We start from the raw sequence: 25178 nt of genomic DNA, 5'->3' as shown, positions 1-25178 counted from the left end.
ACTTGTAGGCTTCCCTCAGCATCGTTGGGAACAATAGACATGAGCACCAGCGCCCTGCACACTGAGGGGCTTTTAAAAACTTCTTAGCATTTCAAATCTGTTGCGCCAACTGTTGTGTGAGATGTGTTTCATCACACATGTTCGGCGATGATTCCTTCATTACATCTGCCATCAGACGATATCTCCAAAGCTAACAGTTTGACCAAATCTTGTAAAAAAGCAAACAACAACAAAAAAAAAGAAACATTTGTGGAGAGGTCTTGAGGGGAGGATTAATGGAAGCGAAAGAAAAACAGCTCTTAGACAATTAGCACCAGAGACCGCTCTGTAATCTTACGATTATTTTCACCACTTAAAAGCAGCACACATGGTTCGTATTGTGGCGGTGGAAGAATGAACAACAGTCGAGTGGATTTCATTTGGTCTCCCTCATTCTGCATTTCCTTTAACATGGCTTTTCTTCTGTTCCAAAAAGTCCTCGCTGATCAAGTCCAGCTGCACCACGTCAGCATCTGTCACTCGTTGCTAAATCTTTGAGGACATTTCTCCCACGAGGCCAGAATGAAACGTTCGGTCTGATGAATGTTTCGAGCTGTCACGCATGATGTTATTCAGATTAATTTCTACTGAAAAACATCTAATAATGAAGATGCATGTCCTCTCATACAGCACGCTTTCTAATTCACCTACTTCTTTTATGTTATATTGTTAGAAACCTCTAATAAAAATGTAAAAACGTCTAAACTTTTCTTAATATATGAATGAAGATGTCTTACTGATGACCCCCAAAACAGACAATCTTATAGTCTTCATCTTTGAAATTGAGGGCTGAAAGAGAGTGAAATGAATCTACAATTCACTCTTCTGGCGAGGCCCCTCTGGGCTCTCCGTCGGACCCCGAGGGGTCCCCGCACCTCGCTTTGAGAGGCAATATATTGGATCTGGTTAACAGAAACATCCCAAAGCTATGTTCATTTAAATAACACATTGTACTTTGAGGGGGAAATTTAACACAAAAAAAAACTGTAATTGCTAAATTTGAAATTTAACCCTAGGGCTGGTTGCTTAACCAAACATGCTTTGGCTGGTTAGGCTTAGTCACAGAGGAGATGTCTGGCACAGAGATTGAATTCATTCTCTAGAAAGTCAAAGGCAGGAAAACAATTAAGTGTCTGCCGCACATTTCACTGTGTACCACTTGACACAGTTTTTCACATCATTGGGGCAATTGTCTGCAGAGAGAGAGAGAAAGAGAGAGAGAGGGAGACGAGACAAAGCCATTACTTTCTACGTTTGCAAAAGATGGCTTTGTTACTTTCGGAATTTGAAACATTTCAATTAAGCCGCTGATGGAGATAATAAATATAATGGCGTGAGACTTGCACTGTTTTCTTTTGTCCTGCCACAGCCATTTTCACGGCCAGAGGTGCATCCGAGGGAGATGCGGGTTGATGTGTGTGTGTGTGTGTGTGTGTGTGTGTGTGTGTGTGTGTGTGTGTGTGTGTGTGTGTGTGTGTGTGTGTGTGTGTGTGTGTGTGTGTTTTGCCATCCTCCAGAGCTCCTCTCCTCTCCTCAACCCTCGTCTTTCATTCCACGTCTAGTCCTTTCAAAACAAGGTGAAGTTCAGCAAAGTTTCTCTGCAGAGATGATCAAACAGTCACATCACTAATGGCGATGGTTGACAGGGCCAGTGAATACAGATCAGCTTTAATTGTGGTGGGTCTTACTGCCACTGTCTGTCAATCTGAGCCTTTGAATTGGTGGAAATTTGCTCTGTTCATTCTGTTAAATGATGTATCCAATTAAATGCTTTAGAATTCACGATCTTCAGTCAAGGTTAAATGAAAGCAGTTACTCCTGTCAGTAAGGTGATTAAAAGCTGCCTACATCGAGCACATTTTGTGCAAAAATTTAAATTCGGGACTAAAGCATGAATCTTTATTCATTACATGCAGTCCTGCTCTATAAATGTCCGGCGCAGTCGCTCTTAATCACCTTGTTCATTTTAAATCTCACTTTGGTCCCTTTTATTAGGAAGCATCCTGGTATTCTTACAACAGTGTTTTGCATATTCTGATCAAACGTTCTCGGCAATAAGTTCAAATTCAAAAGGAACTTTTTTTTGTCTTTTTATACTTTTAACACGACTATGCACGCTTCAACCTTTCAAAGCGTTCGCTCCAAAAAACTTATCTGATTATTGTCATTATTTTTTAACCACGACTGAACTTTGAACCTTACTAAGCAAAACAAAAATAAAAACAAAAAAAAAAATACTGACAATTGATATTAAAATGAACGTGGAGTGCAGAAGAGCAAGAGGATTCATTTCCTTCCTACAAGATGAATGTTGTACCAGGTTATTAATGAGCATATAATGTGCTTGTGCAAGTAAGTTTTCTGCGTCATGGTGATAAATGTGATGGAGGAGGCGCGGGGCACGTTGACTAATGGGTATTGTCCAGGGATCTGATCTCGCCGCCCTCTGGAGAGAAAGCCGCTGTCTGAATTTCACACATCACATGATGTAAATACCCCGAGGTCCGCCAGTCAAGCTGCTTGTTACAGGGACCTCTGCACAGCTCCTGCTCCCTCCAGGCTCTCCTTCAGGTGGAGTCTCGACAGTGGAAGATGTGTCCCATGCAGTTGGTGCAAAGATACGCGTATCGTCTGATAACAGCACTCTTGTTTGATCTGAAACATCAGTAAATCCATCTGTTCTTCAGATGGAGCAGCATCTGAGGGTAACCGATCGTTAATCTTAAGTGTTTTGCATTTGTATTACGATCCACATGTTTGATATTAATCTGATATATTGTACAAAGTCAGTAAGCAATTCTCAATGAACGGACAGATGTTAAACAAAGCAAATACACAGGAAACATGACAGTATTTGGAAAATGACAGAGTATTTACACGCCACCATAATGGATTGGAAATAAAACAATCAAGATGTCATCAAAGTGTGGATTAAAGGCTTTAATTTAAGATGTTTCACAAAAATATGGCTTTTGTCATTTAGGAATTATAGCCACTATTAACAGAGCTTCAAGCGCCTCGACTTTCAGGAGCTCAAAAGTATTTGGACAAAGTCACATAACTGTAAATACACAACTGGAGCTTTTAAAACTTGGATGAAAATCCTTCAAGTCCCCTGATTGTCAGTAGACTCAGAGCTGCTGCTTGTTTGTGGGCCTTTCTGCTTTCAATTTGTCTTCAGAAACTGAAAAGCTGGTTTTCTGGGCTGAGATCGAGATCTTCTGGTTCTTTGCCTTCAGAACATCTCGACTTTGTTCCGGGTCTTTATCCATCTGCAGCGTGAAGCTCTGTACTATCAGTTTTCAAACAATCTGGCTAAATGTGAGTAGAGGCTGCAGTCCCTAACCCAGGGGTCGGCAACCAGAAATGTTGAAAGCCATATTGGACCAAAAACACAAAAAAACAAATAGTCTGGAGCCGCAAATAATGGAAAGTCTTGTATAAGCCTTAGAATGAAGGCAAATGGCGAAAGGCGAAATGTTGGGAAAAAAGTCGAAATGTTGAGAAAAAAGTCGAAATGTTGGGAAAAAAGTCGAAATGTCGAGAAAAAAGTCGAAATGTCGAGAAAAAAGTCGAAATGTCAAGATTAATGTTAAAGTACAATCTTGAGAAAAAAGTCGAAATGTTGAGAAAAAAGTCAAAATTTCAAGAAAAAAGTTGAAATGTCGAGAAAAAAGTCAAAATTTCGAGAGAAAAAAGTCGAAATGTCGAGATTAAAAAGGAAGAAAAAAGAAAAAAAGGAAAAAAAGAAGAAGAAAAAAGGAAAAAAAGAAGAAAAAAGAAAAAAAGAGAAAAAAAAGGTCAAACATTTTTGAAAAAGCTCCAGGGAGCCACTAGGGCAGCATTAAAGAGCCTCATGCGGCTCTAGAGCCGCGGGTTGCCGACCCCTGCCCTAACCCCTCAGAAGTCACACGCCCTCGTCTATCAGCAATCACATCTTCAATAAAGCTCCATCTGCAACCAAACATGCCCATACCATAACACTGCCTCCATCGTGTTTGACACATGATGTGGTCAGCTTCAGATCATGAGCTCTTCCTTCCCTTCTTTTTGGTTCTTCATACTAACCAACATTATCTTACTTTCCTTTGTCTCGTTCGGCTTCCCTCTTAAATGTTACCAGTTTGTTGTAAACTGTTTACATCTATGAAAGCAGCTGATTTTGACCACGATGCACCAGCATTCTCCAGGGCATTCTTGACCGCTGTTGAGGTTTTTCTTCACCAAGACAATTGTTGTGCAATCACTTTCTCATCTGACTTTGTCCTCAATCCCCACTTGAGCTGTCTTCCATGGTCTTTCAGGCCTTTTCATCTTGTTGAGCTTCTCAGAGCTTTCGGTCTTGTTATGACTGAACCAAACTGTTGATTTCCCCACACTCCTTGGACTTCATATGTCGGTAGCTCCAGAAAAACAGCAGCCAAAAACCATAACTGTTATATCAACGTCAGAAGTTATGTCTGCTTCATTTGTCCTGAAGTCGCAGGGGAAAGGGTCGTACCTCCCCATTTAACTCATTTTCAGTCAACTGTCCAAACTAGCGCTAGGTATTTAGCTTAAAATTACTAATTCCTAAAAAGGTAAAAGTCATATCTTTGCAAAACCTCTTTAATTAAAGCTTAGAGTCTACACATTGATCATAGTTGATTGTTTTATTTCAAATTCACTGTGATGGATTTGAAGTCAAAATAATAGCTTCAATGTTTGCCAAATATATACATATTTATATAATGTCAAGGTTCAGAATAGTAGTAGGACCCAAACGCGAAGGCGGCAGGAGTTCCCAGAAACGTGATTAAATCGGGATTGCAAAAAACAAGAGCCTAAACTTGAGAGAAAAACCACAAAAAAAACATGACACATAGTGGGGAGAAGAGTACAGTTCTGCAGGGAGCAATACGGGGAAGACGAGACACGATATACACAGAGGGCTTGACGAGACACAGGTGCAAACAATCAGGACAGACGGGAACAAGGGAAGTCAAGACAAAAGTTAAACACAAGGACATGGATTTTTCAATTAAACGAGGAACCTAAATACAAAACTATACCAGAGACATATATATGTATATGTATATATATAGTTTGTGCAGTTTCTCTCATTCTGCATGTTGTGTACTAGACTTTTGAAAACTGCTAATATGTTTTTCTTTACATACTAGAATAAAATGTTGTGAATTTAGGAAAATCATTTCACATACATGTATTTTTTTCCTTTCTTATCTTTTTATTGTAAAGTAAATTCATACCGATGTATCCAAAAGGAGAATGTAATTTAAGTGCATGCTCACGCCAGTAAAGAAAGACAAACTTTACGATGACTCATTTTGAGATATGCATGTATGTGTAAAGGTAGTTTATGATTAGAATGAAATTTAAAAGAAAACCACCAGGATGACATTTCAAAACAAGGTCTCGCCATCGCTCGTTTGCAGATAATCTGGTGTAACTTGTTATAAAAGTTGCAATGGAAAAGGAATGCAGAGAGGGGAGCAGACAAAACCTTTGAAGGGGAGGGGGTTTTCATAGTTTTTCTAATTATTGAATGTTATGGGTGCATAATGGCCCTCAGGCCCGAGGGCCGAGATGCACATTTGAACAACTGCCAAGAACACAGACTCACTCAAAGGGCTCAGTAAATAAGGAAAACAGAGGATTACATCAGATCTCCGCTCAAACCATTACTCCTGCATGATACTCCCAGTGAAGAGACCATTTAAACTCTAGAAGGGGCCCAAAATCAGCAGTTGGTCTCCTTTAAACAAGTCTGACTAAAGTAGAAAAATAAATAAAGCCTCAGGCACCCCACTTTAATGTATTCAATTAACTGGTGTCCCTCTAGAGAACTCCAGCGCACACTTGGATAAAGAGAGAGCACACCGCCTGGAGATGAATACGCTGAATGCACTCATTCTGAAGACCATGATTGGAAATCTTCCTCAACTAGTTCTTACTTAATTAAACTTCCCTTCATCTGACTTTCCGTGGCTTTCGGGAGAAAATTGGCAGAGGCACATTAAAAAAGCCGGGGAAACTTTGTTCACCGTTTGCTCGCTGTTTACGGGGCGATTCGGGAGCCTTGGAGGGCCCCGTGATATCCTCCACCGGCACCGCGGAAAGTCAACTCTGCCTGAAGGAACAGAGAAGTATATAAAATCTCCCGTTCAATCACAGACAATTATGTGGTGAAATGAAAGAAATTCAGCAGCCGTCAAGTCTGAGTGGGAGGGATAATTATCTGGCAGTCATTACTGCGCCCATTATAGCATTTAACCACATTCATATACTGTATGAACATACTGCACTTGCTGAAAACATGGGAATAATCTGCACAGCCGTTTCTTCGAAATATACGCGAAATATAACATGTTCATCATCGTGTCCTTGAATGAACGATGTATGTTGGAGTGAAAGTTATCTAATTATCTCAAATATCTCTCATGAGATTCCATTCAGGGCTCTTTTGTACCTTATTTTCCCTCTGCAGCCCCTTTGTGCAGCAAAGCCCCAGTAGTGTTCTCTTTCTATTAAAATCAATCTCTCATCACATCGCATACATCTGCTATTTGCCACACTTTTTCCATAACAAATCAACTTAATCAAGCTCATTAAGTGTCATTATTAGCCATTTATTGTCACCCTCCGCGTAGGGCAGATAGGTCTACCACGCCCACATGTCCCTCTGATGCCAGGACCTCTGCTTGTCACAAACAGCTCTGCACTAATTGGCCTCTAATAGGGTGTTCTTGCAAGAAGATGTGAACTGGAGGAACGCAGTTGTTCCAGAACTTAAGACATCTATACTGCTTCTTCTCTAAGCCGATGGGGAAAGGCACGCGGCTTGATTGATATTTTTGTTAATAGGATGTAGAAAACAGGCGCGGAGAAGGTGCCTGTGATCCCTATTGTGTTTGAATGTGCTGCTAAACGCTGTGGACGATCCTTAATGCAGCATGGCGAATGTATTTCCACAGATGTCAGGGTGATGGACAGAGGGGCGAGCCTCTCCTCTGCTACGGCAGGCTGTTACCTGCACACAATGAACCTGCAGGATGGGGATGTTGACTGATGAGAGGGGGAGAAGAGGGTGGATTTATGTGTGCTGCTCTCAAAGAGGCAGGGGCGGAGGGCGCGGGGAAGTTCGTCCCATCGCAGGAGTTATTAAGTTTGTCTCTCGGACACACTTGGTTTCACCAGGGTGCCCATCCTTCATTCATAATAGATGCTAATCTGTTCAGGGCTGACTGATGACAGAGCTTCCTGCCCTTCATAGAATTAGTCCCCAGCTTTATCAAAGGACCCAAACTGCCTGCTAATTAGACTCATTTCCTCCAGCATGAATTATTTATTCTCATTGTAACTGATCAGAGGCGATTGTGACGCATCACGCCGCTGCCAGTTTTCACACAGATGCGCATGCCGCCGCAAGTTCTCAAACTCTCAGCTCAGCGGATGGGACTCGATGGCAGCCGGAGTTGGTTCAGCTGTTTCCTCACTCTGTGATGCAGGTTTGGGTTCAAATGACACAATACCGGAGGAGGATGTGAGCACGGTAGACTGAGCAGCTCTGACCAGAGTTAGTATTCCTATAAAAATACAATTCAAATCTTAAAAAAAGTATAGAAAAAAACATTTCACAGTTTCTGTTTTATGCCAATAATAATATAAACACTGGTGTGACTATGTGCATTTTCTAAATTTGAATACTTAACAACAAATTGCAGGTACTTTACTTGCAGATGTCAAGCAATTAGATCATTTTATTAAAGTTTTGAACTCTTTGAGTTCCATGATGTACAACGTTTTTGCCGTGACACTGAGGAAGTTTTGTACATCTATAATAACAGATCAATACAACATGTATATGTTAACAGACTCAGTCTGGTGTTTAATCAATACTTTCACATTTACGCTTTAATTACATTTCACTAGTAACCACGTTTTTCATTGTTTTTTTTTTTAAGACTGCTTTTACTAAAGTAAGATACCAGATCATTCCTTCCGCTACCACGCCACGATTCTAAAGCTTTAATCAAATGCATCCATCTTTGGTTATTTTACAAATTTAAATTTAAAGTACAAAATATTACAAGCAAATTAATATTGCAGACTTTTTTAACTGGATGATACTTCATGAGTACACTGAGGGACATTCAAAAGATGCCCAGCAGCCATAAATTAATACAAATGTTAATATTTTAATGCTGTAACATCAACTTCACGGCTGAAGGGATATCCTTCAATAATTATCATTGCTCCACAGTAATGTAGACATTATACACAATTATATAATGCATTATCAATAATGCTACTGAAACTTCTGTTTCCTTTTTGTTGGAGTTGTGTCAAAATGAGTCCAGGATGAAGATGCATCACATAAAACCTAATTTAATGTTTAACAATAGCCCTACTTTTACAAATAAATGATTATTATTAAACTTAAAAAACAAAGAGAGAAAATATATAAATGTTTGCCTAATGTAGAGCACTACATGTTACTTCTCAATAAGAGGGGATTATTTTGTTCCTTTTCATAAAACTACGTATCGGCAGTCTGCATTCTCAGTAAAAGCTGTTGCAGAATGACATCATTCGATTTAATAAAAGTTTAATCAGTACTGAATCTCTCCTGTAACTTGTTGACGTCTTGTCTTCTTCTGACTCCCATCATCTGTCAATATCGTTTGATTGTCAGTCGGCCTTCATGCACTTCCATGCACATCTGCATGATTGCCAACATTTTGTTTTTTCTTTATTTTGCTTTATTTCTTTTGCTGTTTCTATATTTTGCTGTATGGATATACTTCTGCTTTGAAAGAGCTGGGAAGGACTCCAGCGGAGTTCCGTGACTGAATAGGAATAACCAGATGGACAGATATACCATCTTTCATGTCTAAGTTTGTATAGGTGCCAATTAGTTATATGAACGCGTAATCATGTCGAGAGTCTTTATTCACGTTAACATCTCTTATTTCATTTGTATCTGATCTTTTCAGCACCATTCCACAATGATTTATAATATACAGATACTGGCCAACATTTATAGTTATCTTTATTGATCGTTGTTAAATAAACAGCAGTCTTCAGTGATGGTCATTATCCATCCATCTGTTTTATTCCCTTCTAGTGCAATTTATGTGTAGAGAGCTGCACCCCAAAGTTAAGGTATTATTTATTTCCATTTGGACAAATGATTTGGGTATTTTTCCTCCAGTCGCTGTCCTTTCAGTGCCACGTTCCTTCTTTAGCTCGTGTTGCCAGCGAAGCAGAAAGAAGCAACTTTTGCACCAAAATGATCAAAACACATAGTATGAGCACTCTCATTAGGAAGCAGGGGAATAATTACAGCCACTAATAATGCTCCCCAATCTTCATGTAGAGTATTGTATCAAAATAGACGGCACACAAATTAGTGAAGCATCTCTCCTATAGCTACTGAAGAATGTTCCAGTGGGAAGGTTTATGGATATATTCCATAAGTTCTGTGCTCCTCATCAAAACATTCACTCCCTAATTACATCTACTTAAGCAATTTTGTGAAAGAAAAAAAAAGTGTTGTGCTTAATTGCATTACTATCTGCAAGGCAAGAAATATGCAGAGTGAAAAAACATATAGCAACGTGAGGGTACTGCTAATTAGTCACATATTTGGCATGCATTACCAAATAGCACATTACGCCCTGCACAGATAAGAAGCTGAGGAGACTGAGGCTTCTGTTCATGAAACTGTAATCAAACAAAGACAGATGCACAGATAAACACGAGCAGCAAAAAGTTTGGAAGGACTGTTCATCAGCTCTTGGAGCAGATTTTGCTGCAGATGAAGTGTCTAAAATCGCAATACCTGTACTGATAAAATTAAGGAAAAAAAAGTCCAAGTACTATCAAAGTATGAAATATTCATGATGGAGTGCGCTGCATTTCAAAAGCTCATATTTACAAATCAAGCTCAATACATTTTTCTCCAGAAACCTGCCATTTTCTCCCTCAGCGAGGGTCAGAGCACAATAAAGCTCAGTTTAATGTCATAATTTAAAAGTTTATTCAGACCCTGAAGAGGTCTTCTAAAAAAAATATTCTCTTTTGGTTGCTATTTTCACAGGAACAATAGGAAATTATGTTCAGGCATGGAAGAAAAAAGTCTTTAATAATGAATACCACCTTTAGTGATTGCAAATAATTGCGTTAAGTGGCTTATTTGGCTTAGGTCGGGGAGGGTGATTCCAGTATTACTAATGTAAGGATGTGAACCCTCACCCGCTCTGATGAGGTCTATTCACAGCTCGGCTGCCCGACTCCCCCCCTCCCCGACTCCTTGTTCTCCAGCGTGATGAGGAGTGTGATGTCAAAGTTTCAAATCTCCGAGTTTATACTGTTGTGTCGAGGAAAGCAGCGGCAGCCGGAGAGCGGGCTAAAAATAAATGTGTCAAGGCTCATTTTACAGAGAAAAAGTGCAACTTATCTGTTGAATAAAACTAAAGACTCTTTAATTGTTAACATTAATCATTGATATTTGTAGAACCCTCAACATAATCGGTGTGTGTTCCTCGACTGATCTCCACAATGGTGTGTTTTGTCACCCCTGTTGTTCATCCTTTACACAAATAATTGTCGCAGTAGAAGGGAGGACACCTGCTCACTCACCTACATACTCACCCCACAGTTTTGGGGACAGATAATCGCAGTAGCCTAGTCCTGATTCAGTTTTAGAGACCTGGAATGGTTGCTGTTTGTGTCTCTGTTTGTTCCCCTTTCTGTTTGTTTGCAGATTCCAAAGGCTTGTGTGCCCGTGGTGTGTTTTCCTGTGTTTTTATCATTTCAGACTTGCAGCCACTGAGTATTGAAAAAAAAAAAAAGAAAAAATGTTGCGATTCAGTCCAAAGGGCTAACTAAATTCAGCTAGCAAGCTACATAGCACGTACCAGTTGCTTATTATTAACTAATAGAATGTGCATAGTACCATGCATTAACTGTCTAAAACTGATGTTAATGTCTAATACCTGTAAGTAGCCCAAAAATAAATGCTGCATCTCTAAACATACATATATTTAAAAAAAAAAAAAAAAAAAAAGGGAGGATAGATTTATTTTAAAATACGCGGATGACTCTGTTGTTGTCAGTTTGCTGAAGGACAATGAAACCTGTGACTTTGTCCGGTGGTGTGATGAATCCTTTCTGCAGCTGAACATCTCTAAAACTAAAGACATGCTGATTCATTTCAGAAAAAAAATCTAGCACAAGAACTGACAACTATAAAAGGTCGGACAGTGGAATGTGTTGAATATCTCGGTACAGTTATTGACAGTAAATTTACATTTCAGGCAAATTGTGAGGCTGTTTATAAAAAAAGGTAACCAACGTCTTTTTTCCTGAGAAAACTGTCGTCTTTTCATAATCAACAAAACACTGTTGACCCTTTTTTATCGAGCTTTTATTGAATCGGTTTTATCCTTTTGCACTGTGTCTTAGTTTGGAGATCTGTCTCTTAAAAATAAGAATAGTCTGAACCAGATAGTCAGGTGGTCCAGTAAGATATCGAGAGAGCAGCTGATGAATCCGGACATGCTGTTTTCCAGACAGATACGAAGGCTGTTTGGATCTATTTTAAAAGACACCTCTCATCCACTACACGACCACTTCCAGCTACTTCAGTCAGGATGCAGATATACCAAAGTACCAAAATCCAAAACCAAACGTTTTAAACATAGTTTTATACCTACTGCTATAACCCTCCTAAATAAATAGACATGGTTTTAGCCCTTTTATGTTGTGATTATGGTTTATGTTCATGTTGTTTGTTGTATGCACTGATGGTGTCTTTTTGCTGGACTCGCTAGACCACCTTATTGCAGCCAGGGCAAATTTACCTTCGGGTACAATCAAGTTGAACTGAACAGAACATACAGATGATCAAAGTAAATGAATATTTTTGATTTTAAGCTGCTTTTTACTCATAACTTTTATCTGATGTCTGGAGTCACTTTACAGAGAAAGACTTTCCACATTTAATATTTTTACTGTTAAAAACATGAAGCAGTGTGAACAATTATTTGAATTAGTTCTACTGAATTTGCGCAAGCATAATTTACAATATTTTCAGATATGGATGCAACCAGTACTCGAGTTGTAAAAAGAAATCAGGGGGGATGGTGGATTTTATCATATGGGGACAGATAATTTGTGCTGATTACAAATAATATAATATATTACAAATAATAGCAGTGACCAAAACACCTGCAGAAATACTGCAGGAATGACATAGCAGCAGTTAAATGCAGCCTTCTGTAAGCTTTAAATATCCACTGGGCTTACATCAAATACATCAAAACACAACAATAAAAAACAGTTTTCTGAACTTATCAATATGCCTCTGTCCTTCACAGGATAAGTAGAATGGATCACTGCAAAAACTCAAAATCTTAACAAGAATATTCGTCTTATTTCTAGTTAAAATGTCTCATTTTAGTAAAAAAATCTCATTACACTTAAAACAAGACTCATCACTGGAAAAAACAACAATTTTCACCTGTTTCAAGTAGATTTTCACTTAAAATAAGTAGAAAAATCTGCATATGGAACAAGATTTTATTGCTTGTAATGAGAAGATAAATCTTGTCCCACTGGCAGATTTTCCTACTTATTTCAAGTGAAAATGTACTTGAAACCGGTGAAAATTGTCAAATAAGTTATTTTTCTGGTGTTATTTTTCTGGTGATGACTCTAAATGTTGAAATAGCAGTAAAACCACATTCATTGATGAAATGAAATAAGGGATGGAAAGGGGGGGTAGCAGTTTTACAGGGGGGATGATTTTGACCGTTTTTATTTCATGGGGGGATGCCATCCCCCCTTATCCCCCCTCAACTCCAGTACTGGATGCAACTGAAATGGTTTCAGAAGTATATTACGTTTAAAAAAATGCATAAAGCCACTGAACAAGAAGGACGACAACAAGGGGCTCAAATACAGAAATAAAAATTGAAAAAGACATTTCATTGTTTGTACTGCACCTTTTATTGGACTGGATGAAACCCATTAAGGACCAACTGTCTCCAGTTGAAGGAGGTCTGTGGGGAGTGAACTGCTTTTGCAGACAACCTCAAGAAAACAACATACAGCTTTTTAACTTCTGCATTTGTGAACCAAACGCAGAACCAAACTGTTCATGGACAAGAGCCGAAGAGGATGCGACCATCTACAGAAAAAAAATCAGAGTAAGTGTTTTTTGGAAGAAGGCAGAGGCAACCGAAAGGCAGTTCTTGGAGAATTCAGTACAACGTTTGTTTAAATGAAGCAAAATAAAAACTTTAAAGGAAGTGGATACCCAACTAGAATAAAATCTGGGGGTAATAGTTCCCTGTGATCGGGTAAGTTTGCTTCCTGAGGCTTTGGAGATGCTCAGTGTAAACAAGTAATGATGAATGCAGAGAAGAAACGAGGCATCTTAGAGCGAAATGTGTGACCCGATGTCAGAAAACTACGTTTGGGGTGAACTTCTTGGTTTTTCACTGCAGGACAACGACGTGAAAGCACACATCCCACAGATCAAAAGAAGAGTTAAAAAGGACATTTTTAGCTGACCAGCAATTAAATGTGACCCAAGTTCCATTAAAAACCTTTGGTGAGCGCTGAAATCCCCTGGTGCTGAAGGGACTCCTGCAAACTTAAAAGAGTGTCAACACAGCGGTCGGAAGGAGTGGCAGAAACTAAATGAAACCAACAGCACGCTGGCTCAAGAAGCTTCTGGACAGCTGCATGAAACATCGAGAGGCCATCGTGGTCATCGCGTAGCCAGATACTAGTGAACTGTGCAGTCTAAACTTGTATTTTCTATTTCATTACAAAACAGCCTGGCAATTTAGACTTTTTATTTGATGTCATCACTGTGATATCCTAAGTTGTGATCAGACATTCTTGTCGCTTTGCTCTAAAACTGACTGAATTAACTTCATAGATTAAAGCAGCACAATGTAACTTTTCCACCTTAATATAATATTTCCAGAATCATTGTGATGGTGCATCAACTTACAACAGGTTTAATGACACCTCTGTCATGGTCTGAGGGGTCTGTATCGCCTTCACTGGCACTATGTAACTTTGAGGAGCATGGTAGGAACCCTGCCACACTACTGGTAAAGCACTACCGCTTTTGTCCAAAGGAGCCGCCAAACTCAACAAAAGCTGAAAGTTACATTGTGCTGCTTTAATTTCATGCAGCTTTTTTTCATTTTCAGCCCCTTCAAGTGGTCGGATTACAAACCTGGACCAACAAAACAGAAACAGATACAACAGCCGTACAGTTCGTTCTGCCTCGCTGTGAGCTGCAGGGGTGAATTCACGGGTGAAATTAAAACTTTGCAACACGACCTTGATTGCGGCGCGATGCACGAAGCAAAAGTTTAGCTTAAGAAAGTTTGATCTCATCCAAGCTGTTCAGCATGATCTAGAGACAAACTCTGGAAATTAAATTGCCCATTCTGTTGTTTGCACACATGCAACTTGAAGCCTTCTCTAAACACACAACTGGCAAAACAAGAAAACTTGATCTGCTTTACTTCGTTGTGGACAGTTCCCGCTCGACTGCGCAGAGTTACAGTTTACCTTTCAGGAGGAAAAAAAAGAAGAAAAATTAAAGAAAAATGCATTCACAGGTTGTTGCAGTATTCTGATGGGGGGAAAAACAAAAATACAGAAACGACTGCACGCATTGTATTCCATTTGAAAAGAGATACCTGGGGAAATCATCAAGAGAACAAAAAAAACCAAAAAAATCTGCGTGCTGCCATAATTGCTTTAGGGTATCCAGTACTCTCCCGTGGAGTATATCAGTGGCCGCCATGTCTGGGGTCTGACCTGCAGTGGCAGCAGAAATCTGACGCGAACAAGGGACGAGAAATGCACCTCCCATCATGGAGAGGTAAAGCAGTCCCTTGATGAGAGGAGGAAACCCTGCAGATGCTGACCAGCTGGACAAAGACGGCAGCTTCATATATGGCATAAAATAAGAGACGATAAAGAGGTTTGGTGTTTAAATATGATCGTACTGGAGGTGCGACTTTATAACTCTGTTTTGACAGGTTTGACTAGACAACATTCTTCTACTTAAATGCCTGATATGTCATCTTTTCACTACTTTTATTTAAATGTGAGGTTAACATGACTTCCCAACTGTGTGGCATTCTTTTTCTATTCACAACCTTAACAGTGTCAATTTGACTGGAAAAAGGCTTGAACTGTATCCCTCAAATTATAATTCAAGAATCAGACAAAAATAAGAAAAAAGGGGATTTTATTGAGTGTTATTGCATCTTTGTAAGGGTTTCATGGTGTGACCATCAAAACAGTTAAGTGCCATTTAAAATGTTCTGCAATCCCATTGATTTTTTTATTATGATCATTATTGTAATTGTGTGTTGAAATAATCCCAAAGTTGTTGAAGACTGTTCTAAAATACCAGTTCTTCTACTGGATCTTACTGACGAACAAGTCGACCCACTGAGGCTCATCAAAGAGATTCATGAGAATCAGAATCAGAATAAGAAAAGGGTTTATTGCCAAGTTTTCACACGAGGAATTTTTGTTATGGTGATTGGTGCAACACAATACAATTATAAAAACAAATATATAAGAGATAAAATCAAATTTATAAACAATAAAATAAAATGTAGACCAGATATGTACAAAATTAGGTTTTAAAGTGCCGGGTGAGTCTGTACAAAAGTGACTTAAGATGTGATGGAAAAACTAATACGTACGATGGACAGATGAAGATATACATTTCTTGGATTAGGTTTTGAAACTTGTGAGCTCTTTTTCTATTTTGTGCATAAATACCCACTAAAAATGTAACATTTGTAACGCAGATGTTTTTTTTATTCTACTATTTCTAAAGTCTAAAATAACAATATCAAAGATTTACTGATAAATTCTTTGTCACAAAGGAAACTAATGAGAAACCAGATGCCTACATGACTGGGTGGATTAAATTAAATAACAAAACTTTTAAATGGTAATATTATTTCCACTTTTGATATTTCAGAGTTGATAATTTCACAACAAGCTGTTATTTAGTCGACACATGACCACATATGTCTGAATCCTGCCGTATGAGATTATACAGTGTTTAGAGACATGTGGCAGGATATACTGTGTATATATATATATATGTGTATATATATATATATATATATATATATATATATATATATATATACATATATATATATATGCAATTTTATTCTAGTCAGAACATACTTAATGCCATGATTATTTTGTGTATTTACACAAACAAGTAAGCAGAGAACAATTAAAAACTGTTTATGGTGATACATTCTTTTTGAAATCTTTACCTTGCTCTCCAGCGGTGCCTTGAACTCGATGTACTCAAAGTTGGGCAGCTTTCAGGTGTCATTGCAGAGACTGTTCAATTGTCCATCCATCCATCCATTTTCTTTACCTGTTTTATCCTTTGCAGGATCATGGGGGTCTGCTGGAGCCTATCCCAGCTCATTACAGGCGAGAGGCAGGGGTTCACCCTGGACAGGTCACCAGTCCATCGCACGGCCACATATACAAACAACCATGCACACTCACACTCACACCTACGGGCAATTTAGAAATCATCAATTAACCTACTACGCATGTTTTTGGACTGTGGGAGGAAGCCGGAGTACCCGGAGAGAACCCACGCAAGCACGGGGAGAACATGCAAACTCCACACAGAAAGACCCCACTGAGCCGTAGAGTCGAACCGGGAACCTTCTTGCTGTGAAGCAACAGTGCTAACCACTAAGCCACTGTGCTGCCCCCTGTTCATTTCTCACCTGTAATCTGTTAGGACATTTATTTTAAACTTTAATCAAGAATAACTGCAATGAACACTTTTTCCAGTAAATATATCTATATGGCTGCTGAAGCTCATGTTTTGGCCACACCACGTACTCCAGGACAGCAACATCAAGTATTTAAAGGGGACCTATTATGAAAAACACGTTTTCTCTTGCTTTAACATATATAAAGTGGTCTCCCCTCAGCCTGCCAACTCAGAGAAGGAGGAAAGCAACCAAATTCTGCAGTGTCTGTACAGCCGCCTGGATGAGCCATCCAGTGTGATGTGGCTTCTACGAGCCGCCAACAACAACAACTCCGCCGGCTGGAGTTTCCGCCATTTTTTCGTGGCGTTGTATCGCGTCATTCAGGCAGCCAATCAGCACAGTGCCTCATTATCATAGCCCCGCCCACTCAGAATCCTGCATAGATAATGAGGTTAGAGAATGGGAAGATAAAGACATGGGACAGAGGCTGAATTTCTAATTTATTTAGCAAAAACAATCAAAAGCTTGTTTTTAAGACATTCAAGGCCTGATTAAAATAGGTATTAGATGCCATAATAGGTCCCCTTTAATTCAATTTCAGCTTATCTCCCTGATGTGATGTCACACACACGACGACACAAAAGAAAGATCCTCAGTTTTAGATCTGCCATGAATCGCTGCCAAACACTTGTGCTCCTGTCTTAATGGAAACATTTGTGAAGGAGGAATGATTTTACGGGTAATTTATAAGTTGATTAACACAAATGTAACGCAATTAGAAAGCAGAGTGAAATTTCCAAGATGATTAAAATAATGAGGTTTGAGGCGTGCAGGAAGGAGCAAAGTTTCTGTGCTCACGTAGTCTCTCTGGGAGCCGGCACTTAGCCTATCAGAGCCGGCGCCTCGGCAGCTCGCAATTAAATGCCTTCATGCAAAATGAGCGCTCAGACCATGTTTAATGGGCGGTGAGCTAATACCGGCGGCTGCGAGTGGCAGGAGAGGTGACTCACCTCCCAGAGGCGGCAGGAAGGCGAGAGTTCGGTTTTGACTCCATCAGGTTCCTTTCGTCTCATCCTGCTTCATGAGTCAAGCGACGACGGGCCTGGCGACACTCACGCTCAGCGAATCACACAAGCTGAAACTCAGCTGAAGTTCTCGTGTTATGTGATATTTGCTTTAACACAGTGGCGGTGTAGACAAAGAGACAGCATGACGCACCCCACCGACCCTCGAGTGGATCCTTCAACATCAGCTCATTTAGTTACTTCATTAACTTCGCCTGTGACACAGCTGATGCTGCAGGGAATCAACTAAGGGGCCGAGTTAAGAGACTGAGTGACAGACTGAAGGGAGACGGAGAAACAGACAGAAGGAGAGACTTATAGTTGAGTCTGACCACCCACCTTCCCACCACCACAAGCTGTCCAGCAAAAACGAGATTAGGTGGAATAGATTTTTCTGGTAAATATTATTACAAACAATATGCTGCCATGAAAAGGAAAGAGACCAATCTCCCCAGACTGACCATCCCGTGAACCGTTTATCAGCTTGAAATGCTTCTTCATGCATTAATACGCCACAGACTGCTTTTCCCCGCAGCACTCTGAGTACAAAGCCTCCGATTTATGATTACCAGTCCACTAGGCAATAGCCTGTGGCCCCGTCGACACACCACTTCCTTCCACTTCCCTCATGGTGAGCTGTTCTCAGGGTCCCTGCAGGTTCAGAGACGAGGCTGTCAAGGTAAAGTGATCAAGGTGGATGCAGGCTGCGAGGAGCTAAATCGTAGCTGGGGGATGACATTCTTTGATTTTTAACCATTACAGAGTTTTCATAGAGCTGCAGTCAATTTATTTTATTTATTCTAATGAAGAGCATTAGGAGTGCCGTAGTGTGCTGCGCTGCACATTGATCGCCTCGTTAATCACACTTTGCAGACACTCGCAAATCAAGTTCTAACAGCAAGCACTGAATCAAGTGCAATGAAGCGTGAGCTCCTTCACAATTTATGATCTTTCAAATTGCATCTTTTCAACCATTAAATTGCAAGATACCATAAATTTTTATCCTTTCCTCCTCAGTCCTGCTATCGATTCTGTCGTGTGAAAAATAGAGGAGTTGTAAATTCAGGCAGTTAGACAAAATTTAAGCCTTGTCGTCGGAAAGGAAACTGAATGGCACAATGAAGGCTGTTAATTTGCCATTGAGAACAAATATCAGGGGTGATAAAAATCCAAGAGGGGCTTCAAAGACATGGTTCAGGTGGCTTTCACCGGCTACTCGGCAACCTTGAGATCTCTCACTTCACCACCTCTAAGCGCCAGGGTCTTTTATAAAACCATTTTTTAACATTTCGTATTTGATGTGGTGCAGAATTAATATTAAAATCTGGCCGTATACTGGACGGAAACGACTGAATCTTATTTTCTGTGGCAGACAGGTGCAGGTCGGCTTTCAAAAAAAGAACAAACTGCAAGAAATGGCAAGGACTAGAGATGCACAGATTGAATTATTGGTGACTGATTATAGATCTTTATTTGTATTTTCTCAAACTTCTGAGCTGTTTGATTTTCTGGACAGTTCTGAGTTTCTTCCTAAGAGCAATAATTAGTATATGACAGCATTCAATCAGCTTTTGTAGTTTTTATTTTCATTTTAAAGCATGTACGTCCCATAACACGCATTGTATATATCAGATGTCTACATTTCTGCTGTAGAAGTTGTCATAAACTAAATGATAAATGGCTGATATAGAAACTAAACCATATGATTAACTTTTTTTTATTTTTCTGACCAAAAAAACAACAAAAAACAGGACATTTTAAGTATAAAAAGTCCCCCCTAAAACTCTGCAATTCAGAACTTAAAAGTGGTCATTACATTTAACCTACGAAAATCTAAAACGGTCCTTACCTGCCCCATACTGATCTCAGAAAATGACATAATTGTCTCAGATTGCATTTCACTGGCACGAAGCTGGAAGGAACACTTGTCCAACAATACAGTCAGATTAGTTCTTTGTGATTAGGCATGTTGAGCATCTATCCAGCGCATTATAGATCTAGGAAAAGAAACAGAAGTGGCATGAAAGAGTCAATTACTGTTATAAAGGAAAGGAGAACAAGAAAAACCAGCCACGGGCTTTCAGAAGTAACGAGTTAACCTCCTCATGTCTGTACCGGCACCAACCCTCAGGTTCTGATTGGAAAGAGTGCCTGCTGTTACTTGTGGCATGAAAATAACAGTACCTGAATTTTAAAACGCCGTCCCTGTTCGGACTTAAAGAAATGTGCATGCCTTATTTATGTTTGTTTGATTTAAATCTCAATTTAAGGGGAAGGCGGCATGAATATCTCAGTGAAAATTGTTCAAGATGATCCATCAATAGTCCAAACAGGCTCTTTAGATATATGAGAAAGAGTGTCCTCACCATCCTTCTGCAGCAGGGCAGCATTAATCATACAGGTGAAGAGCTAAACCACAGCGACAGTCCTAAAGGCTGGAAGATAACACCGGTCCGGTCTCTTTCCACGGGGGAGGTGATGCCTGTCGAAGACAGCACGCCCAATATGAGTCTACACCCTGAGAGAAGCACCGCTGGTCAGGCAGCAAGTGTTTTTGACACAGACACTCCCCAAGGGAAGGCAGTGCAGCAGAGGAAATAGCATGTAAGGATAACAAACCATAAGAAAAGGCATAAAAGCTCACAAACACGGGATTGATCAGTCAATTACAACCCATCTGGCTTGTTAAACTCAATCTGCTATCACAATAAGGCCTGCAGGCTTTACATTAGACTGTTACCAGACCTGTTAGAAACTGAAGCAACTGCTGATATTTATCATTTTTATGTTGTTATCTATGTTTGCATATATATATATATATATATATATATATATATATATATATATATATATATATATATATATATATACATACATACACATAAAATGGGTCTGAGATATATGCTCTGTCTGGAATCGTCATCCACTGATTCGTGGGTATTTATATGTGTAAGAAAATGGGTCGTCTTGGCAACTGAGACACATTTAGAGCCAGATATCTGCACAGAAAGATGAGTGTCTTTTTTGTGTCATCTGAACCAAAGTTTCAGAGTTTTTCCCAAATATGTTGCAAATTTTAATGAATTAAAATGTGATGTGATGAAAATTGGCACATTACAAGACTGTAATGTAATGTGATGGGTAGGATTTACTTCCTCCTACAGTTCAGTTCTTTCTGCAAGCACATCCTAAGGTGTGCGACTGCATGGACTCAAGATTTTTTTTTCGTTTTTGATTTCATATTTCTCAACACATTCCAGTGTCCGTACCCTCCCCTGCTTCAGCCATGCCTTTGTAATAATAGTGGGATGTAGTTTTATCTCGTCTTTGACCATTTCCTTTGCCGGGACATCAGAGATCCCAGCTTTTGAGCTCTTTGATAAGTCCTTTTGTTTTTAGCACAAAGTGCCTCCTTCCTCCCGTAAAAGATGTGTAAAACGAATGTTTCGGACCAACATACATGTTTCCATTGAGTGATGCTCCATCCCAGACATCCAAGAGGTTAGAGAAGTTGATGTTCCCTCTTGACAGGCTTCACATCAGCCATCTCTTTCCAACGTGCTGATCTTTCGTCACAGCTCTACATTCATAATGTAACATCACAAAGGGAAGATGTACAGCGACGTTACACTTTTCCTCTTGTGATGATTCAAACTGATACGACGTCATGTGCAAGAATCTATCAACAAGCAGACAATGGTAGCACGCAAAGAAAGACTTCTCTAGTCCGACAAAAGGAGATGCTACAGGGTATGACAACTTCTCAGGAACAACAACATGCTGCCTGACAAGCTCTTGGGGGACGGCTGAGCTTTGGCAGATTACACAGATACTTATCTATTCTATATTTATATAAAAAGGACCACAGTATTTAAGTGCCGACGGCTGAGAATACAATCTGAATTGTTAAATGTGCCACAACAATTACGTGGAGACGCAGGGCCAGTTATGGCGCGAGTAATCGTGTGATGACAGTTTCATTGCACATCCACGTTCTCCGAAGGGGCTGGCCATCATCTGTGACAGGTAAGTAATGCAGGACCGCCGGGAACTGTATATGTCTTACAGTTGAAGTTCCTTCTTCATAAGCACCCAGCGAGCCCATCCTTACTTACAGCTCTGTCAAACCCCAGAACTCACGGTGGCTTTTTCAATATAGCTGCAGGTCTGAGCGCGGTAATTAGATGTTAATGTGAAATAATGGAATCACAGTGGGTTGTTACATAGGGAGAAATGCAGACCCTGGCATGATCTCAGAGTGAAAAGCACAATTGCTTAAAAATCAAAACATGCTGTCAGCGGCTCACCTAAGCAGCAGCGAATGCCCTGACTTTGGAATACATTACAATGGTAATTGCTGTGACAAAATTACCTTGTCTAAGATGAGCTCGACCAGACATCTGAGGCATGCATGTCGATTGGCTCAATTTCATGATCATTGGGAGGCTGAAATCAAGGCCTTTATGTGGGAGAAAATCAGAGCGGAAATTGACATAAACATCTCATCGGAGACGTTACATCAAACTGTGGAGAGAGAGAGAGAGAGCTTCATTTTGACAAGACACTTTCACAAATGTATTTAAAGTGATGCTATTCTTTATGAGAGCCGCTCATCTGGCGGACGGCTCTGCAAGGTGAGATAAAATGGAAATAGTGTGCATAAATTATGAGTTTAAGAAATATGTTGAAATCAGTTTTTTACATATTAAAAACAGTTTACAAAGAGAGTTTATAAAGAAAACATAGCATGAGCTGCGACTGTTTGTTGCGCCTGTTCCCGCCTGGGGCTTTACCTCCGACTTATCAGGACAGGGAGACTTAAAATGCCTCTTGTGTCTGTGATCTGATGAGGATCACCTTCATCCATTTGAAAGGTGATTTCCGAGCAAAATTGTTTCTCTGAACACACGCTGCTTGAGCCCAGAGCACATTTTTCCAGCATGTTAACAAACATGTAATTTCCATAAACACGTCCAGTAATTGACAGCTTGATTTGGGCTCTGCCAGAAAGCTGACAGACAGTTCTTGGCTGCTTTAATGCAGACGGCGCAGGCTTAAGGCCTCACCAGGCTGTAATGAGCTTCTCGGGGCTTTGTCTGGATTAGACCACCAAACACAAACAAAAACTCACACAAACCCCATCCAGCATGCTTTATCTTATTATGCCACGTACCAAATTACTTCCAAATAGGCCTCAATAAGGAAATGAAGCAAAATATAAGACAGTTACACATTTCACATTTACATACTTTGAAAATAAAGCTTTTTAAAAAGCTATTAGGAAGCTAAAATTATATGTTTTTAGCAGAACTGGATACACTGGCAGACTGAATGTGTCCAACTATAATATAACAGGTAAAATGGCAGAAATGGGGTGATTAATAACAAACTTGAAGCATGTTCAATTCTGCAAAATCAGGTTAAAAGGTTTTGTCACTATCAAAAGCTCAGATTTTGCTGTGAAGACAGGAATTAAAAAAACCCAACAACATTTAATTGAAACAAAACATTTTAAACGTTTCATTGTATTTTTTTGAAGCAGATTAACATGACCAGCGCTTAAAAAATATAATAATAATAATACGTGGTAACAGGAATGGAATATTTCTCAACAGTTTAAACAGGAATAAAGTGCATTTATTAACTATATACTGTCTGGGTGCTGGAGCTGCGTGCTATCTGAATAGTCTCCGAGTGTGTCAACGACGCTCTCAGATCTTTTCTCCTTATAAAACGCTGTGGTTCAAGAGCAGCACAGAGATGAGCATAGGAGAGAGAGAAAAAATAAAATAAGAGTCTGATAAATCTGTATTGAACAGTGTGTGAAGGATGTTAATACATATTAATGGTGACAGGAATATTTGCAAGTGAATACACTGGTAAAGGGGATTAAACATAACTCTCCATAGAAGGGGAGGTATCATCACTCCCATTCTGGCGTGGGACTCGGCCGTATCAGATTCATCCCCATGCACATTGCCAGCAAACACTAAGCCCTTATCTCTCCACTGGGCCTCTCCGGAGAGTTTACAATTTCTCGCTTCGCTGGAGCCTGAGCTGAGCTTGTTACCGGCACAAAGGCTGAGAGGTGGCCTGGTTGAGAGCACAAAGCCACCCCCACTTCTGGACGGACACATTTCCCTCAGATAACGGACGACTTGTTGGACAGCGACGCTACACTGTCCCTATACATCAGTGTGGCAGCCAAACATCTTCTGCTGCACGGGGGGACTCAACACAAAGTTAAAGTTCAGCAAAATACATGATGCGTTGACATTGGCGTCAGAAAAGGCTTGGTGTTACTGAAATGGGCTGGAGGTGGCAGAGAGACTTGAACCTGACAGATGTGCGACACCTTTCACTAGAGGCACAAGTTTTAAACAAAATCCCATTTCCAATTCATGCTGAAGCCCAAACTGCTTTTTATTCAACAGCATTAGGGTAACAATAAGCATTTATATAAATATTGTAAATTAATATATATTAGGAGGTGAGGCAAAACATTTGAAAAAGAATACTTAAAGCAGAACCTTCAATTTGAAGAAGTAGTTTAATTTAGGTGACGTTCATTGACGTAACTGAGGCTTAACAAGGTGTTGAGCTTCAGGAAATCCTTTAAAATTAAACCAAAGTGACTGCACAGAATCTTGATTCCAAAAAAACTGACAATTTCTAAAAACAAAGTTGCTCCAGTTGGAAACTGATTTACAAAAGAGTAGCCCAAAGATGCATTTACTGATGACACACCACGTTCAGACATACTGCAAGTTAAACAATAGTAAATTAACATGTTTACCAATGAAAGAGTACACAAACACACTTAAAAACAGGTTGAGCCGTAGCAACACAGTAAACATCTTGATGATAAGTGTTGTGTTAACTAAAGCATGCCGAGTCTCGTTTTTTGCAGCCAAAACGGTTTGAAAAGGGCACGTTATTTCGTAGTATTTTATACCAGATGAAAGTGTCAGCGTGGTTTCAGCGGATTTTAAGTTGACAAATGATATTGGATTGCTGCTCGTCTTACAGTAGGACTCCCAGTCACAGCAATTTCAGCAGACGCGTTGCTGAGACAGCTCTGGCATTGTTTTCTGGGACACAGTGAAATTCTATTTTCAGTCTTACTTGGTGCAGTAATTATCTGCATTGTTGGTGAGAATAAAGAAAATAAAGTGCATGAATATGTGCCGGTCAATTGGATTCTGTCAGTTCGAGCAGAATTGGGTACACAAGCGAGCAGCTTGCCAGCTTGTAATAACGA

This window comes from Cololabis saira, chromosome 6 (genome assembly GCF_033807715.1).
Source record: "Cololabis saira isolate AMF1-May2022 chromosome 6, fColSai1.1, whole genome shotgun sequence".
Lineage (NCBI taxonomy): Eukaryota > Metazoa > Chordata > Actinopteri > Beloniformes > Belonidae > Cololabis > Cololabis saira.
Note: the sequence above shows the minus strand (reverse complement) of the source record.